The sequence below is a fragment of the Bubalus kerabau genome, chromosome X (assembly GCF_029407905.1).
Source record: "Bubalus kerabau isolate K-KA32 ecotype Philippines breed swamp buffalo chromosome X, PCC_UOA_SB_1v2, whole genome shotgun sequence".
NCBI lineage: Eukaryota > Metazoa > Chordata > Mammalia > Artiodactyla > Bovidae > Bubalus > Bubalus kerabau.
The window spans coordinates 46,899,177-46,907,705 of NC_073647.1; the positions used below are offsets into that span (position 1 = coordinate 46,899,177).

Genomic DNA, 8,529 nt, shown 5'->3' on the forward strand with positions numbered 1-8,529 from the left:
CTGTGATACCTGAATGGTGCGGACCCAGGCCCTGGTAATGACATGGAGTGCACCCATCCCATTAGTTCCTGTTCTCCTTGGTTCTTTCTCGAGGCTCTGGGCAGGGGCTGGGTCATCTGCTGACAGTGGAGGCAGTGGTATGGGAAGGGCTAGGAGGAAGGTGGCTCCTAAAGGCATGGGGAAGTCACCTGGCAGGGCCATCTGAGGTCCAAGGTGCCCCAGGGCCGAGTCCAGATTGGTTAGCATGGATATGCCCTTAGCATCCCTAGGCTAAGATGGGGGATCTTCAGAGCATGGGCAGTGACGGGGTTGTGGAGCTGAAGGGTGGGGTGGTGGCAGGGAGTGGGGGAAGCCAAGCCCAGGACAATGCCTGTCTGTGCCGGGAGAGGACCAGAGCCCTCTGGGCTGTGAAACCAGGGGGCTGGCCCTCCCTCTTCAGTGCTCGCAGGGTGTCAGGGCTCTCTGTCTTGGAACTCACCTTGTGCCTCTCTCCCACTGTCCCACCCTCCTTGCTGACCTCCCCACAGACTGCATGTAATGGATGGGTCCTCTGGGTCACCACCCCCCTATCAGTGGACTGTGTGGAGACGAATGGAATGAGCCAGCTCTCTGACCCCTGCGTTCTGTGTCAGCAGATTTGGAGGATGCTCGGGCTCGTGGGGCTGAGGTCCAGCCCAGGGCTGTGAGCTTGCAGGCCACTGAATCACACTCCTGACCTTTGTGGTTTTGTGTTTGTGCAGCCACATGAGGCCCTGGTAGCCCTAGGAGCCCTGGGAGATGAAGTTCAGCCATCTGTTCTTCCAACAGCCTTATTCAGGTTTCGTTTTAAACAGTGTCAAGAACCTGGAGATGCCATGGTGGCCCGTGCTACATGGTCACCGGCACTGTACCCTGGCCATCCACATGGTGTACCACGACTGGAAAGACTAGGCCTAGTGGGAGCTGCTGGAGTGGAGGCTCAGAATGAGCCCCACCCAGATCCAGGCCTTGCCGGGGAAAAGTTCGGCCATGGAGTGATCGTGGGTAAGTGACACCCTGCCCCCTGCTGCCCATATGGGCCCTGGCACTGCCCTGGATCTCAGCTGGGTTGTACTTGTTTGTTTTCTTTTGAACTAGTTGGTGGGGTTGGGCGTGGGGGCTGAGGTTTCTTCAGAGGGACAGCAAGGGTCCATGGGCTGGGAACTGGTGGCACAAAGTGCCTGATCACCACTCTGGGCCTCAGTCCCCGTTTGTGCTTGAGGCAGAGGCACATTCAGGACTGCACATGGCACTTGTCTGTGTGTATGTGTGTGTCCCCACATGTGTGTCTGTGTGCCTGGCAGAGACCATGAGAAGCAGTAAAGCACCCAGCCTGGGTTCCATCCCCACATTGCCTGAAGCTGGGCCTGAGCAAGTCCCCTGACTCCCCAGGGGTGAGGCCCCACAGCAACACCTTTCTGCTGGTAAATCCCTTGGGGACCTGATGTCTGCTGGCCCCTGCTGGGGCCCTCATGCTCTGTCCCTGTGGCCTGCAGTGGGCAGACTGAGAGCTGCCCGTGTCCTGGTGGGTTCCTGGAGCACCAGGCCTCTCTGTTTCATTTCACTCCCTCCCTCGCTTGGCCTTGCCCTGAGTTCCCTTTGCCGAGGTGTGCCCTCAGCCAGAGAACCCAGTTCAACTCAGGTTCCCTCCATGATACAGTCTTAATCTCAGGAAGGTGCAACTTTGAATGACCTTGTTCTCATTCTGTGTCCTGTCTTTGCATGCAGGTCTTGTGGTCATTGGGGGCAGTTTGCTGTGCCTAGAAAACCTAGGTCCCAACCAGGTGCAGGAGCTGGAGAATCAAGCCCTGCTACCCAACCTGCGACGGAAGTACATGACTGCGCTGGCCAACCCCCGCTGGCTGCTGCAGCCCGTCCCTGGGAGAGGCAGGAAGGACATTTTCCAGGTGGACATCCCCCAGCACCTGATCCCCTTTGGGCAGGAGGCCTGTCCAGACTGGGCTTTCGAGAGGAAAATGACCAAGAGACCAGCACAGGGTAATACCATGCAGTCAGCACCACACTCTGGACTTGCCCATCTGGTTGTGTCTGAATTGGCCCTGCACTGCAGTGCCCAGTTGGTGCGGGGCTGGGGGCAGGGACTCCCATTGCGTGATGCTGCTCTGGACTCAGTGAGAGTCTCCAGGACTCTGAGCTCTACGAATTGATGCTGTTGCCACTCATTTTGGCCCTGCTGAGCCTGGGTGGTTGAGAGAAATGTGTTGTTAGGAAACTGGTTAGTGTTTTTCCCTCTCTGTTCTGGTGCAAATTCCTAATGTTGGAACAGTGTCCAGGGGGTGATAGGGGAAGGCGAGGGGCGGGGCTGAGCATAAGCAGGCAGAGAGACCTGCAGGCCCAGAAACAGGCCATGGTTTGTCCTTGCGTGTGACACTTGCCCTACTGTAAAGTGTTCCTTGGCTCTCAAATTATGTGTGTTGGACGCAGTGCCTGGCAGCCTCACATCCAAAGATAGGCTTCTTTTTTTTTTAAATTTTATTTTATTATTAAAGAGACACTGATGTATAGAACAGTCTTATGGACTCTGTGGGAGAGGGAGAGGGTGGGAAGATTTGGGAGAATGGCATTGAAACATGTAAAATATCATGTAGGAAATGAGTTGCCAGTCCAGGTTCGATGCACGATACTGGATGCTTGGGGCTGGTGCACTGGGACGACCCAGAGGGATGGAATGGGGAGGGAGGAGGGAGGAGGGTTCAGGATGGGGAACACATGTGTACCTGTGGCAGATTCATTTTGATATTTGGCAAATCTAATACAGTTATGTTAAGTTTAAAAATAAAATAAAATTAAAAAAAAATAAAATAAAATAAAATAAAATAAAAAAATAAATAAATAAAGATAAAGATAAAAAAAATTTACATAATTGTATAATTTTTGCCAAATATCAAAATGAATCCGCCACAGGTATACATGTGTTCCCCATCCTGAACCCTCCTCCCTCACCATACCATCCCTCTGGGTCGTCCCAGTGCACCAGCCCCAAGCATCCAGTAAAGATAGGCTTCTAAATACAGCCGTGAGGGCAGAGTGACAAGGGCTGGTGTTCACCTTGTGGAAACCTTGTACTTGTCTTTGGCTTTGGGGTAATGTGTTTGCAAGGCACTTAGAGGCTGGGGTGACCCTGCTTTCCAGTGAGCCTCTTGAGGAGGCCCCTGGATAGGGAGCTGGGATGCTCAGCTGCAGATCAGAAAATTGTGGCATCACTGGGGAATTCTTGAGGAGCCTCTTCTGCTGCAGGGTGTATGACTCATGGAAGGTGACACACCCAAGGTCAGGAGCCCAGCTGAGCCATCTGCTGAGCAGCAGGCAAGGCCCAGGGACCAGTCCATCCTGGGTTCGCCTCAGCACTCGGCTCATGGGTCAGACCCTTGGATGAGCCTGTGAAATGCTGCTGTTTCAGATGAAAATGGACCATGGGGACAAGACTGAAGATTGCCTGGGGCATGGGCTTCTAGCCTCTTCAAGCTCACCCTGTTCCATGCCTGAATACAATGGACAGATAGAAAGAACACAGACTCGTAGTTCTCGTTTGATTGTTTATTTACTCCAAAGGAGTTTTGCTTGACTTTATTAGAGCCAGAAATCTATTTTTAGTTATAAGAGAGTGCTTTTGAGTGTCCCTAGGGATCTGGCAGCTCAGGGATTGGGCTTGTTCTTGAGCTGCTCACAGAGGGCACACTTATAATCTGAGGACTCTCCCTGCTCATCCTCCGCCTCAGGGGCCTAATCTGGTGCCATGACTAAAAGGCCCGCCATCAGGATGGAGTAACAGGTGTTGTACAAAGTCATCACCGATTCGTAATCTGGGTACACCGGGGGGCTCTCGGGCTGTTTCCCTGGGCTGTCCCTTTCAGCAGTAGCTGAGGGCACAGATATGGCATTGCTGGATGTGCCCTCTCCAGCTGCCCTGCTGGGGCCGCCCTGCTCATTGGGGAGATGGTTTCCCCCAGCCCACTTGGCTACACTGCCCACAGACCAAAGGTCAGAAAACACAAATGAGCACTGGCTGGGGGTTCTGCGAGCAGTTGGCATCCCCTTCTGGACTTTGTTGCCAGCCTTTTGGGTGAACTCGTTGTGGTGGAATTGAGGAGAGTGTCTGGTTGCCACCACTCGCTTCTTTCTCTTTGGAGTTGTTGTTGTGCCAGTGGCAGGCTGAGAAGTTGTTCTGGGGTTGCCTCTCCTCTGGATGTTCTGCAGAAGCAGAGGCTTGTCTCTCTGAAAATTGGAGTTTTGATAGATCTGAAAGGAAATGAATCACTTCAGGCATGAGAGGGGAGAAGAGCCCTTCCTCACCGCCCTCCTCCCCACAACAGTCCGGGCCATGCCTAAGTATGAAGACAAGATCTCTTCATTCCTGGCAGCTTATGAGGCCCTAGCATGTTGCTCCCTAGAGCTCGCCCAGGGCCGTCTTCACTTGAGGTGTTACTGGCCCTCCCTGACATCAAGTGGCCCCTCAGTGTCTGGAGTCACCCCCATGGATCCTGTCTAAGAGGGGTGGTGGAACACAACAGATCCTGCTTTCTCTGCTTTCCTTAACCACCCTCTCATGAGAACAACATTCTCCTGGGAAACGAAACCCATCCAGCATTCAGCTCATCTAGTCTAGTCTCCACAAAAGGGCTTTCTATGTTACCATGAGCTTCTTCCCTGCAGTGTGACTCGAAGGGCGGACTTTCCTGAACCCGTACTGGTTCAGTTCACGGATGAAGCTCTTGATGCTGTGTGTCTCGAAGACCTGGTCCGTGCCTCTGCGCTGGAGTACCTCCATCTGGAAGCGATCTGCCTCGATGACCACTGTATCTCCCTCATCGTTCCAGTGCACAGAGGTGAAGGCTGCATCCTCCACAATCCTCCAGAGCTTCCTGGGGAAGGACAGCCCGAGGATGCCGTTGTTCTCTTCCTCTTTGGCCATTTCTGGGTTCAGGTGCTGTGGGTGCGGATTGTCATGGAGGCCTGGATCTGGGCTCTTGGGCTAGTCACACTGCTTCTCCAAAGCCTCCCCTGAATCCAGGGTTGGATCTGGGGAGGAATCACGGGTGTCCCCTGCTGCAGGCTCCCCGTCAGTTGATAGGATCAGCAGGGCTGCCCGTGACTCATGGGAACTCTGACTTGCCATGGAGCCAGTCTAGCTAAGGAGCATTATCTACCCAAGCAGCGAGTGCTCAGGGAAAACGGGCCTCAGACCACGGTCGGGGTGCCCCATAAATACTCTCTGGAGATTCTAGAATCTGGGTCTTGGGACAGGCAGCCAATTAAGTGGTCAGCTTCCTTAACTGTTTCATGATGTCACAGAGGTTATGTGGAGAGGCAGCCCTAGACCTGTGTCAGGGAGGGGGTCTGGGGATGGAGATGGGATCCCCAGCTTGGCTGTTGTCTGACAATACAGAAAAAGTATTTTTCAGGTTGCCTACAAAGGCTCCCTTCTGCTGCCAGGCACATTGTTTCAGGGGCCAGGCCCTGGCTGGGTTGACAAATGTGTGCCTAACTTCACTCCCCTCACTAACAACATACAGGCCTGTGGCTGTCTTCTGCTGAAGGGCCAGGTCCTAGCGAGTCCTAGGTCTGCTACCACCAAGAGAGATCCCAGGAGTCAGATGGGCCCCTGGTGACTGTCCCTCCCAGAAGATGGGGTCCGTAGCAGGCTGATTTGACTTACCTGAGTTGGTGGCTCCCCAATCCTTCCCCCTCTTCTAGCTTTGTCTTCTGGCTGGTGCTGCTGGTTGGTTGGTCCCGCTCAGTTGGCCCCAAAGTCAGAGTCCTGTTGTCCTGCCCCCACCACCCCCCAGGTCGAGCTCTCCCCATAGTAGGGCTGTGCTCGAGCACAATGGAGCGACCTCATATTCCACTTGACTGTTCCCAAGCACCTGAGACACAGATTCCCCAGGATGTCGTGTGGGAGGGCAAAGCTAGGTGCTCCGCTGAGCTCACAGCCTCCTGAGCTCTGCCCACCCACAGGTATCATCCCACTGCAAATGATAGACTGTTGTCTTCAGTTTCCAATTTTTCCCATAAACACCACTCTGGTGGCCCTAGAGTATTCTCTTTGGGAACACCTGCATGTGCTTTTCCCATCCCCTTCCCAGAGCCTCAGATTCAGCCTCCCTGCAGGCTGTTTCAAAAGCCCTGTTTCCTTTCCTCAGTGGGGTGGTTGGGCTTCTGCTACCCCTGGTCCTGGCAATCTATGTCCAATTTGGGTCACTTTGGGCACCTTCCCTTTGAAGGACTTGATCGGGGGCTCAAGGTACAGCTAGTTCTGTTGAAAACAGCCACTTCACTGGTCCTCTCCAAGGCCAGCTCTGATCTTCCCCACCCCTGCCCCTGTCCCCACCACCACTGTGGACCTGTTCTCTGTTACCCAGATGGCAGGCCCATCGAATGATTTTATGGGTTAGGTGCTTTTCAAGGGCCGTCCTTTACACACTCACTCCAAGGAACATGTCTAAGTTGTTGAGCGAGATGTGACCAAAGGAAGCCCTCGTCAACCTGTATTTGAAAAAGTATGAGAATCCGGGTGTGGGACTGGATGAAACCTGAGTGAGACACCGGTCTTTACCACATGTGGGCAGTAGAGCAGTGGGTTTGAAGATGCATGTTCTCTGGTATTTGTGGGCCACTGTTCTTGAAAATCACTGTGTAGGAAACAGACTGGTACCTTGGAAAGGCCCGTATTTGAGGACCCTAGGGCATTGTCTCCCAGTTCTGCCAGTAGCAGGGTCATTTTCCCTGTGTGAGGACCGCAGCCTGGTATCTGAAAGGGGAGAGCTAAGAGGGTGTGGAAGAAGCTCTCCCAGAGGCCTTTCTGCCTAATGACTGGCGGCATGGATGAGATTCAGGCTTCGACTTGGGCTTCTTCATGGCCTTTCTGCTTAAAAGCAGGTTGACAAAGCTTTGCTTCCAGCCAGTTCATCTGACTGGGACATGACTCTGGAGGCTATATACGTTGGTGGGGGCCCCTGGTGGCTCCTTTGAAGGCGACAGAAGGTCCTGGTATCTGTGGGCAGCCTGACTAGCTGGTCTTTCTTGCTCCCTCCCACGCTTTGGGCCCCTCCTCACCCCCTGGGTCCTGAGGGAGCTGCCTTTTCTGGTCCCCCTCCTCCAGGAAGCACCCAGGCCCTGGAAGTGTGTTTGTGTGTCGCCAAGGGGGTCTTTGTCAGCCGTGGCTCGGGACACTTGTGTTGTGCACACACAAGCTCTCCTGACGTCCAAGGCCTGCCTTTCTCTGCCTCACTCTCCTGCCCCTGTGCTTAGTGTCCATCCCCTGGTTTCCCCAGCCCAAAGGCCCTCCAACTGCTCCCCTCCCTCACTGCAGCTTGGGAGACCTGGAGCCTCAGGGATCCACCTGTGTTCCCTTCCCTCCCATACCGGAGGAGCCTCCTGTAGGGTCTTATCCCAGTGGGAACTGGGACCATATAGTCAGGCTTTCCCTCCCTCCTGCTCAGTGATGAGCTGGTCAGCCTGGCAGGTTCAGTTGGGCAGGAGGCCCCATGGCAGCAGCAGGGACAGGGCGCCACCCTCAGGCTGGAGGCGCTGGGACTGGACAGAGATGCCGGCCCTGAGCAGAGTCAGTTCTCAGCAAGGCACAGAGCAGCCCCACAGGGCTTCTGATTCTCCTTGTCCCCTTCCTTCCACAGGCCTGATTTTTGTCACCTCAGAGGCATCGTGTAGCACTGAGAAGAGGAAGGTATGAGAAGTCGCAAGGTCAGGTGGTGGCCTGGTGTGGGCGGGAAAGGTGGGGGCTCCAGAGGAATAGAGAACAGGGCTTTGGGCCCACCGCGGCCCTCACTAGCACGTGATCCTGGGAAGATGGCCAAGCCCCATGGCCTCAGTTCTTCATGTGGGAGGCGAGCGGGTGTGAGGAGCCCCGTGTATTGGGTTGCAGGATGGACATAAGGGATGAGACAGAGCTTTCAGGGCCTGGCAAGAGTTGACCCTGTGATAACAGAGCAGGAATCTTTCACACTGTTGCCCCCAGAAAATCCTCCACTGTCCACTGGATGGGGTTGGCTACTTTGTGGTCCAGGGAAGGTTAGAGAATATGCACCTCAATAGGATGTGGAATTCCTAATTAGCCAAACAGGATGTTTCATAAATAAAACTAAGAAACTTTCCACTTAGACTGTAGTGGACCATAGTGTTAGTCGCTCAGTCATATCTGATTCTACAACTCCATTGACTATAGATTGCCAGGATCCTCTGTCCATGGAATTCTCCAGACAAGAATAGTGGAGTGAGTTGCCATGCCCTTCTCCAGGGGGATCTTCCTGACCCAGGGATTGAACCCAGGACTCCCACAATGCAAACAGATTCTTCATTGTATGGGCTACCCAGAAAGGCCCATTTCCAGTTAGAGGACCTGTAAAATTTGGGTGTGGAGGAGTGTTCCAGCAGGATCCAAGCAGCTCCAGGAAACAGAAGCAGGAACCACTCTTTGCATGAGTCCCAGGTGGTTTTGCATCCAAACACTTACCTTCCGTCATTGCAGCACCAATA

General features: G+C 54.0%; 2 pseudogenes; one reads left to right on the forward strand and one right to left on the reverse strand.

Moving 5' to 3' along the window:
• The first annotated feature begins 777 nt into the window (after positions 1–777).
• Positions 778–2,186, forward strand: LOC129639984 (EOLA-like protein; annotated as a pseudogene).
• Positions 2,187–3,675: 1,489 nt separating this feature from the next.
• On the reverse strand, positions 3,676–5,155 carry LOC129639535 (heat shock transcription factor, X-linked member 3-like; annotated as a pseudogene).
• Between the last annotated feature and the right edge of the window lie 3,374 nt (positions 5,156–8,529).